Source organism: Macrotis lagotis, chromosome 5, assembly GCF_037893015.1.
Source record: "Macrotis lagotis isolate mMagLag1 chromosome 5, bilby.v1.9.chrom.fasta, whole genome shotgun sequence".
Taxonomy (NCBI): domain Eukaryota; kingdom Metazoa; phylum Chordata; class Mammalia; order Peramelemorphia; family Peramelidae; genus Macrotis; species Macrotis lagotis.
Genome location: NC_133662.1, coordinates 116,999,452 through 117,010,100, shown reverse-complemented (window position 1 = coordinate 117,010,100; position 10,649 = coordinate 116,999,452). Strand labels below are relative to the sequence as shown.

The 10,649-nt window shown below is 36.5% G+C and overlaps 1 long non-coding RNA gene across 1 annotated transcript; it reads left to right on the top strand.

The window, feature by feature from the left end:
• The first annotated feature begins 5,868 nt into the window (after positions 1-5,868).
• Positions 5,869-10,313, top strand: LOC141489849 (uncharacterized). The gene is made up of 3 exons (XR_012469009.1): positions 5,869-7,680; positions 8,073-8,209; positions 9,739-10,313. It is a non-coding gene; the product is annotated as an uncharacterized LOC141489849 (long non-coding RNA).
• The last annotated feature ends 336 nt before the right edge of the window (positions 10,314-10,649 follow it).

Genomic DNA, 10,649 nt, shown 5'->3' with positions numbered 1-10,649 from the left:
TTTCATCTCCCTGTTAGGCAACTTTATTCTATTCTTTCCAACCCAAAGGTTGTTCTTTTTGGCAGAAGAAATAGGAACAAAATGAGAACCAATGGCTGTGTTTCCTCTCTCAAGGTTTTCAATGCATCCATCCCACTAAAGCACATCCTTGACTTAGTGGATGTGTGGTCAATGAAGGAAGGAAGAAAACAAGGAGGGAGAGGACAGGAAATTGTTGCTGCCCCCTTAACCATGATATTTCTGCCTCCCACCTTTACTTATAGAGAAATATTTGTTCAAATGAAGTTCTTCCAAAAAAAGAGAAATAAGAAATTATCTTATAAGCAGCAGTATATAGTAAAACACAAACTTTCTTTCCTCTTAGCAGACTATACAGAAAAAAGTTTAGTTTCTAATGAAAATTTAACTAAATACCTTCCATCTGGGCAAAATGTGTCTTAGGACTTTTAATGCCATAAGGATTCTTGTCTTCTCCCTATCCCCATCCCTACCCTCCTGCACACAAAGGGAGACTGAGTCTCATCTATCCTGAGAATAGACTCAGGAAATTGACTGATTCTCCAAGCTGCAAAATGGAAAAGAAAATTTATGTTTTGATTAAATGAATCTTTGAGTTCATTTCATGCCAAAGGAAAAAAATCCCATTTCAGTGCCAAGTATTCAACATTCACAGAGAACAGATGTAACATGTGTTCAGTTTCAAATAAGCTTGAGGAGACCCCAGAACCTTTGTGTTTAAATAGTGTAATTCTTGACAGAGTACTGAAGGTGGTTTTCAGATGAGACAAAGGACAACTTTTATTTGTGTGGGGATGTATACATTTGCAGGCAGATACTTCTCTATAAATGCATGTATGTGTGTGTGTGTGTGTGTGTGTGTGTGTGTGTGTGTGTTTGCGTATAAATATATATATATACAGATTTTATATATATATATGTATATATATATATCTTTGCATATTATTTAACTCTCCCAAGTCTCATACCCTTTATTTCTATGCTGAATTATTTTTTTTAACTTTTTTATTCTTAACTTAAACATCAAATGCAATTAGAAAAACATATACTCTGTAAACCATGGAGCATTATATATGAAACTCCTATTCATTTTCAAAGAGACAGTGGCAATTAGTTCAGTAAGCAATTAATTTCATAGACATCAGAATTTGTTAGAAAAATGGAATATTTATTTGTAGGTAAAGTTTAAAACTTATGGGACCAAATATGCTGTAATGGCAGAGGCAAACATGAATTCTTCCTATTTCCTCAGAACAATTATCAGCTAAAAATCTGTGCTTCTTGATTTAAATGATGAACTTGAAACCAAATTCTTTGCCTAACAAATACACTTTTCCATTACGTTTCCTTGACCTTTTGGGAGAGTGATGTTTATTAAACTCCAAAATGCAAAAACATGTCAAGACTTCTTACTTTTCAGTGATTCAGATGTACCTGTGTTTGGGAGTAGAAATACGTTTGTTTCTAAACAGTGATTTTGATAGCAGGATGTACAAGTCCTATCATAATCTCTCATCTGAATGTGTCAACCAGTTATAGCAGGCTCAAGAAACATGTGTTCCTATCCAAGATAACACTATCAATGAAAGAACTGTGGTATTTTACAGTTAAATAGTTTGGTTTTTCTCGCTTTCAGCTAGAAGAAATAAAAAATAACCATTCTCATATTTTAAACATGTTTCTTAAAGATTTGTGCATTGCAAGGGTTCTTAACCATTTTGTATAGCATAGACCTCTTTGGCAGTCTGGTGAAGGCACTGAATCCCTTGATGTTTTTAAATACATAAAAGAAAATACTTAGAATTACAAATAAAACCAGTTGGGTTCAAATTTTATTGTTGTTCAGTTGTTTTAAGGCTTTTCTATGAGACCCCATTTGGGGTTTTCTTGGCAATGATATTGGAGTAGTTTTCCATTTCCTTCTCTAGCTCATTTTACAGATGAAGAAAGAGAGGCAAACAAGGTTAACTGACTTGTCCAGGGTCACACAACTAGTAAGTGTCTGAGGCTAGAATTGAACTCAGTCTCTCTGATTCCAGGTTAAATTATATTCAAATGTAGTTATCATATTGCATATTTTTAAAAGTTAACAGGCTGCAAGTTAAGAGCTCCTGGTATAGTGGCTCCCTTTATAGGAACCACTGGCTTTTCATTGTATTTAAAATACAAAAATAACACTTGAATTTAGAGTCTTAAGACTTGAGTTCAATTCTAACTCTACCACTTATGACTTTAGGCAAGTCCTTTCATCCATAGTTTCAGTCTTCTTATCTTTGAGAGAGGGTTTTATTAGATAACCATTCTTCTGGCTCTAAATCTATGATCCTAAGATTGCTATGTTGTTATATTTCATATTATTCTTTTTTTTAGGGTTTTTTTGCAAGGTAAACGGGGTTAAGTGGCCCAAGGCCACAAAGCTAGGTAATTATTAAGTGTCTGAGACCAGATTTGAACCCAGGCACTCCTGACTCCAGGGCCGGTGCTCTATCCACTACGCCACCTAGCTGCCCCTTTATTTCATATTATTCTTGTTGTAAAAAAGAAAAAAAATATTAATCTGATGTTCTAGTCCATTTTTCTTTCCTATCTCTTTGTGCATTTGACCAAATCTCTTAAACTCAATAGTATCCATCTCTAAAAATGGGCATGTTAATACTTCTACCTACATTGCTTTAGGATTTGAGGATGAAAAGCTACACTATAAAAAGAAAATATGCCTATTTAGGATTTACTTGACTTGAATCACTTGTCCAAAGTATTAAAATGTAGGTTGTGAGGGTCCAGGAGAAAAAGATATCAAAAGTGTATCATACTATTTTAAGCCTCATGAGTATATGGACATTCCTTCATTGTGTTCTCATGTTCTTTCATTGTTATAATAAAAAATAAGGGGCAGCTAGGTGGCACAGTGGATAGAGCACCGGCCCTGGAGTCAGGAGTGCCTGGGTTCAAATCCGGTCTCAGATACTTAATAATTACCTAGCTGTGTGACCTTGGATAAGTCACTTAACCCCATTGCCTTGCAAAAACAAAAACAAAAAAGAAAAGAAAAAAAGGCAAACTCAATGACCTTGAAATTCATTTCTAGTCTGAGAATCATCTTATAAAGAATGTGAAAGAAATATAGAAATATCCTTTTTATGACTTTTTAAGTATTCAAAGAGATACATCCCTCTTTAGAAGCCATTTTTTTCAATATATTTTTTTAAATATGAAAAAAAACCCTTAATAAATAGCACTTCAAATTCTTAGACCCTAGTTATCTTCAGTGAGCACCCAGAAGCCATGTACATATTCAGGGACTTAAGAATTTCTCTATGGAGACTGTGGTTCAGCCATCTGTCAGTTGTAGGTCTGGTCAGCTTCCTGCCTTTCTGCACCTCACCATCACAGTCTGTGGCAGTTAGCCTTCTGGCATCAGGAAAAAGCCAAAGCTGATTACTTTATGACTGTGTTAACTTGTATTCCTAATGGGATTATCTAGAGTGTTTATGCAATTTTTTTACTAGTTATAGAACTGGACCATGTCCTGAATGTGTGCTGCCAGCATTCCCTATAATCCTTCTTCCAGGTTCATGTATTTATTTACCATTCAACAAATATTTATATTTCATGGACAGCATTGTTCTAGCCTGTAGGAAAGGAGAAGGTGTGGTGTAATGGAGACAGCACTGGGATTGATTCACAAGACATGTATTGGAGTCCTTTCTATACCTTCTGCCCATAAATGGCTCAGTTTTTTACAATTACTAAGAGAGGTGATCACTTCTGTTTGGGAGAGATGGAGGAAAACTTTTTGGAGAAGTTAGTATTTGAATTAGGTCTTGAACAGCAGTAGGATTTCAACAGATTGAGATTAGAGGAATAAAAGAATAGGTACATAGGGAATAGTGTGTGCAAAGATTCAGATATAAAAACATGAGATTTATTGAAATTCAAGGGTTGCTCACTCTTGAATTATGTAATCTAATAAAACTGGATTCACATTTGGTATAGAGATAAAGCCCACATGAGAAGGTCAGAAAGAAGTATTACTTTTCTCTTAAAATAGCTCTTGGGGCAGCTAGGTGACACAGTAGACAGAGAACACTGGCCTTGGAGTCAGGAGGACCTGAGTTCAAATCCAACCTCAGACACTGAATAATTGCCTAGCTGTGTAACCTTGGAAAAGTCCCTTAACTCCATTGCCCTAAATAAAATAAGATTTTTTTAAAAAGATAGCTTTTAGATCCAGGTCTTTTGTGCTTGGGAAATTGTATAACTTCCATGTAAAGCTATTTTCTCAGTTTCTGTGGAAACATTTTAAAAGTAACAGAGATACTCTAGCAAAGTAGCCTTGAAATAGTTTTAATACAAAATTTCTAGAGAACAGCTTTTCACTTTATATACCATATGTAGTATCTACGTTGTAGATACTATATATACTAAAATATAATAGAAATGAAAAGCATACAGTGCACTTCCTGAACCCTGTGAAAGCAACAAGAGAAGGACCCTGTAGCTTTCCTCTCTTACCATGGAGTAGCTACATTTAGAATTATTCATTTCAAAGTAAACTAAATCCCATACACTCCCTTGTATGAATTTCTATTTTTTCTTCCTCTATTATTCTTTTGCAAATCAGAAGCAGGGATGTAAAATATCATATACCTCCCCTTGAGGAGTTCCCCCAGACCAGTCATTTCTCCATTTCTTAACCTTCTACATAATATCCATCATGCCCCTGATGAGTACTTTTCTCTTGTTGCCGACTTTTTTCATCTCCCTTTTATGTATTTTCTTACCCTATTAAAATATAAGCAGCCTAAAGAGAGGGACTGTCTTTTTTCTTTCTCCTTTTATTTCACAATGCCTGTAATAAGCTTGTTGACTGAATGACAAAAATCATATCTAAGGACTTTCTTTGATGGGAACATTGCTTTCCTTCATGACTGCTCCTGTTCTCTATTTTATTCTATATCTACTTCTTGGGAAAATGACATCTATGTAGAATACACTTTTCCCACAGAGAATTCATCTGTGAATCAATCAAACTATCTCTGCAATGATTTGTAATATCAATAAAACTTTTTTTAGACTGACATACTAAATTTTGAGCTGTATATTCTTTTGCCTTGACAACCAAAGACTCTAGAAGATTTAGGTTTGCTGTGCATAGTGGTGCTTGCTTGTAATCCTTGCTACTAGGTGAGACAGAGGTTGCGAGATCATTTAAACTCAGGAGTTCTGACTTGTAGTGAGGCCAAAATCAATTGAGTTTTCACGTTAAATTTGACAACCAATATGATAAGCCCACAAGAGTGGAGAGTCACTGGGCTGCATATTGTTTGTCCTGCAGGCTTGAAGAGGACCATGACATCATCAGGAAGGTGATGCCTTGACTTGCTAGTGAATTGGATTTAAGTGAGGGAGGGCTGGGTTACCAGCCCCACTTTCTTCCCAGAGACATCTGGGTCCAGTGACAAGATATAGATTAAGACTACTGAAAGTGGCTAAGATATCATGGGACACCACTAGGCTGCTGAAAAAGAAATGAACTAGCCCAGGTCAGAAAACTTCCTTGTGAGTCAGTAGTGAGGCCCTATATGAAACAGGGATAAGAGAAGGAGGGATAAGAGAAGATGGGGGTGGGGGTGGGGAGGGATGAGAAAGACAGGGAAGAGGTAAAGGAAAAGGGAAATGAGGAAGAGAATGAGGAAGGAGAAGGTAGAAGAAGAGAGGGAGGAGAAAGAGGAGAGGAGCAGGAGGAGAAAGAGGAAGAAGAGAATTAAGAGGAGGGATGGGGAGGGGGGAAGAATGACAGAATGAAGGAGGAAAAAAAAAGGAGGGGAGATGGAGAAAGAGGTAGAGTTAGAGGAAGAAGAGGAGGAAGGGAGGGAGGAGGAAGAGAAAGAAGAAGGAGAAGGAGGAAGAGGAAGAAGAAAGGAGAGGCAGGGGAAGGAGACAGGGAAGCAATGACAAGAACAACAAAGACTGGATAGATAAAGTGAACCCAGTGGTGTAGGTTAGAATGTTCTGATGAAAAGCTTTGCAATGAGAATACTTCCTCATCATGGCAAGTATACATTAAGAGGGTCCATTTGTTAGAGAGTTATAGAGGAGAATCATGCCTTGGATCAGCATGTAGCCTTTTAAATACCTGTACTTTCCACTACAATCTATTTTCTAATACCATTTTATTCATATGAACATTTTTCTTGTTAACATCCCAGAAACTTTAAAAATTCCATTGCAGAACCACAGTAGGCAGCGAGGTGGCACAATGGATAGAGAACCAGAAAAGACCTGAATTCAAACCAAGCCTCGGACACTTACTATCTGTGACCCTGGGCAAGTCACTTATACTCCCTCTGCCTCAGTTTCATCATCTCTAAAAAGAGCGTTAATAATAGTATCTCCTTCACAGGATTAATGTGAGGATAAAAATGGAATAAAATTTCTACAGTATTGTTTAAAGCTCTAAGTCCGATATAAAGGCTGGATATCATTGTACTGGTTCTCTGTGTGGACAACAGGAGCCAAAGGGTGCCCAGGTATCCTGTTATCCTTTGAAAACAGATTCCCCACTTGACTGATGACAGTAGTAAGTTAACTCTGCCTACCCTAATTACCATAGAGTCCTGTGCCCTTTGCCTTATGTGATCACCTTGCTCATTTGTGGTTTGTAACTGTTGCCACCTCAGTAGCAGCCCTGTGGCCACCTGCTTGACTCTTCCCACTTCAAAGTGGCAGCTGCAGGTTTTTTGTGTTTTATTTTGAATCAAGGCTACTTGAATTTTGTCAGGGCTCCAACTGTTCTCCACTGGGTGTTCCCCAGTTTACCTAGTAAGGTTTGTCTTGTAACTTTGGGACTTTGCAATGTTGGGATACAATAAATTAATGGTTCACAGATTCCTCCTTGAAGATTGGAATATCTATCATGGATATATATGTATTGTTGCTCAATTGTTTTGTCATGTCCGATCCTTTATCACTCCATTTGGGGTTTTCTTGGTAGAGAAACTGCCATTTCCTTCTCCAATTCATTTTATGGATGAGGAACTGAAGAAAACAAGGTTAAGTGACTTACCAGGGTCACACAGCTGTTGTTGTTTGTCCTTCATTTTCAAAGTGGACTAATGATTTCACAGAGCAATGTCTGGATTTAAGTGAGACAGAGTGGCACAAAGTTGTCAGTCTTACTCTCTCTTCCTGCATCATGAAGTCCAGTGGAAACAAAAGTCAGGACCACCTGTGATGACCCTAGATGCATTGGATGACCTTGATATCTTCGATGTCTGACCAAACTCTCAGTGTACCTCAACATGTTACTCAGTAACCCTCATGGCCACTGGAACATATTATTCATATCTTCCCTTTCCCCCAAGGGGAAGTCTTCACGTGCTTGGGGTAGATACTCACCAAAGGATTTGAAGCCAATAGGGTACACTCAATTTGGTTTAGCCCATCTGCTGAGATGAGATTACTGGGGTGTAACCACTGTGCATGCTTCAGTTTTTTAGAGCCACAAGTGAGAGATGAGTGCCAGATAGACACCAGAGGTGAATGAGCACCTCTGTAAAGGGCTGGGTGAGCCCCCACACCAGAGATACTAGTCTTCTTTGAATATTCCATAAATCCCAGGGACTTGGCTAGGCTTACACAGCTACTAAGTGTCTTGAGGTCGGATTTTTTTTTTCAATTGATATTTTATTTTATTTTTGCAGTTGCATGTTTTGAAAGTTTTTCAACATTCATCTACATGCATATACTATTTTTAAGTTACATAATTTCCTTTCACCCTCCCAACCCTCCTCCCTTTGGTGACAAACAGGTCAATATTGTACGTACACATTTGTGTTTAACATGTTTACAGATTAGTCATTTTTGGTATGAGGAGTTAGGATTAAGGGAAAAGAAAGAAAACGTGAGATAGGAAAGGAAAGAAATACATAAGAGAAATTTTTAAAAAGTGAATGTGGTGTTCATTCAGATTCTGAAGAGTTTTTTTTTGGCTTGTTTTGTTTTGCTTTGTTTTTCTTCCTCTGGAATGTGGATAGTATTATCCATTGCAGGTCTCCTGGAGTTGTCCTTGATCTCTGAACTGCTGAGAAGAGCTGCATCCATAATTGTGAGTTGGTCAACTCACATTGTTGTTGGTAATGTGTACATTGTTCTGGTTCTGCTCCTTTTCAGTCAGCATCAAGATCCTGTAAGTCATTCTATGCTTCTCTGTCCAACCATTTGTGGTTTCTTATAGAACAAAAGTATTTCATTACATTCATATACCATAGCTTGTTCAGCCATTCCCTGATTGATGGGCATCCCCTCAATTTCCAATTCTTTGCCACTATAAAAAAGAACTGCTATGAATATTTTGGAGCATGTGGGACTTTTCCCATTTTTTATGATTTCTTATGGTTAAAAGCCTAGTATTAGAATTACTGGGTTAAAGGGAATGATCAGTTTTATTGCTGTTTGGGTATGGTTCCATTTTGCTTTGAGGTCAGATTTGAACTCATAATGATGAGTCTTCCTGACTCCAGGCATAACTGCCATATATATATATATATATATATATATATATATATATATATATATATATATATTATATATAGATATATATATACACACACAATGTTATATGTTATATTATATTATATTTATTTTATTATATTTTATATTGTTATATCATATTTTGCTATGTCTATCTATCTATATCTATATCTATCTATCTATCTATCTATATATATATATATATATATATATATTATACCTATGTGTGTATGTGCATATTTACTGAATCTATAGCCCTAAAATATACCTATTATTTTGGGCAAATTTAAACTTAAAAACAAATATATCAATAGTTTCTTTATAAAGAAAATTTAATCTCTAATTCCAAAATCCACAATTATGTATATACACATAATAGAACATTTGCATGAAAAATTGATTGAGATTGATTCTCACAATAGAGCACAATTCTCTATTAAGGACCAAAGGAAGTCAGAACACGGTGCTTCCTCTTCCTGATTCTTTGGACTCTATCAGTATGTCTTAGTAGCCTTCTCACCCTGGAAGCTCTTTTACTTCCTATAGTCTTCTCTTTCTGGGACATTCCTCTACCACTGAAACTTCCTTCTCTCATTGGTAAGTTCTTTCTGGAACTTCCATGTTGAGGAATGTCCCAGGAAAGCCATCTTTCTTTCTCTCCAAGTTCTACTTCTGACTCTCTAGATTTTGCCATGATGCCACTGTGCTGGCATTTCTCCTTCCTCATGTCCCCCTTCCCACCTTCCCTACCCCCAACACACACATATGCACATACACACACACACACACTTGCACACACACACATTTCTTTTTAACTCCTGCTTATGTATTGTCTTTCCCCTTTAGAATATAAGCTTGAGGGCAGGAATGCTTTATTTTTTAATGTATTTTAATAAATACTGAAAAATTTATAAAGTTTAAATACAGAATAGTCATAGTTCTTATGGATCTTATGAACTAGGAAGGGTGTAAAACATCTCAACGTGTAGCTGGAATGTTTGGTACTTTCACAAAGAGAAACTTCTCTAATGTCTCTAAAACAAAGCAAGAATTTCTTGGATTATAGAGGAATTTTCCTTGTTCTGGGTTTCAGGTTGTTTTTCTTTGAGCAGCATCAATAAACATTACTAAGTTGATAGCACATTGAAAATAGGGTTCACTAACCTTGACATAACTTTTGTTAAGAGATGGTGACTTACTTACAAGGAAAGACAGAAGAATCACAGACATAAACTCTGAAGGAAACATCAAGGAGCAACCCAGAGCTATCCCTTTGGAGGAACTGTGAAGCATATGGACTGTGGAGTTCTAGAGGAAAAGTGGAAATCACCAGAATGGAAGATTAATTGATACTCTGTGGTTTGGGTATTAGTGTATGTTGTATTTTTGTTGGACTAAATAAAATCTGTTTTATGTATGCTATGTCACATTAACCTTAATACTCACAAAGAAGACCTGTTGCTTCCTTTGAACGAAGCATGATATATTGGGAAATCCAATCCAGTTCAATTAAGTAATCATCAATTATGTGCCTAATATGTGTATTTTTTTGTTAAATACTAAAAATATAAGGGAAAAATGGAAATAGTCCCTACCTTTGAAGATGGTGTCCTATTAGATGATAGATATATTATGCAATTGTAAGTAAATATATCAAATAATTTTTAGGTGATAGATACTAATCATTAGAGGATCAAGAGAGCCTATGCAAAGATGTAGAAGTAGACGATACAATATTAGGCAATAACAAGAACATTCATTAGGCTATAATACAGAGTGCATGAGGGAGGAATTATAAAAAATGAGGGGTGGCTAGGTGGCGTAGTGGATAGAGCACCGCCCCTGGAGTCATGAGTACCTGAGTTCAAATCCAGCCTCAGACACTTAATAATTACCTAGCTGTGTGGCCTTGGGCAAGCCACTTAACCCCATTTGCCTTGCAAAACTCTAAAAAAAAACCCAAAAAAACAAAGAATTATATAAAATGAGACTGCAAAGATAGTTGGAACCTTGTGAAAGGACTTCAAGAAATTGTAGCATGAGTAGCAACCAACCACAGTAAGCTGATTTGGCAGATGGGCTAATCCAGGTTGAAG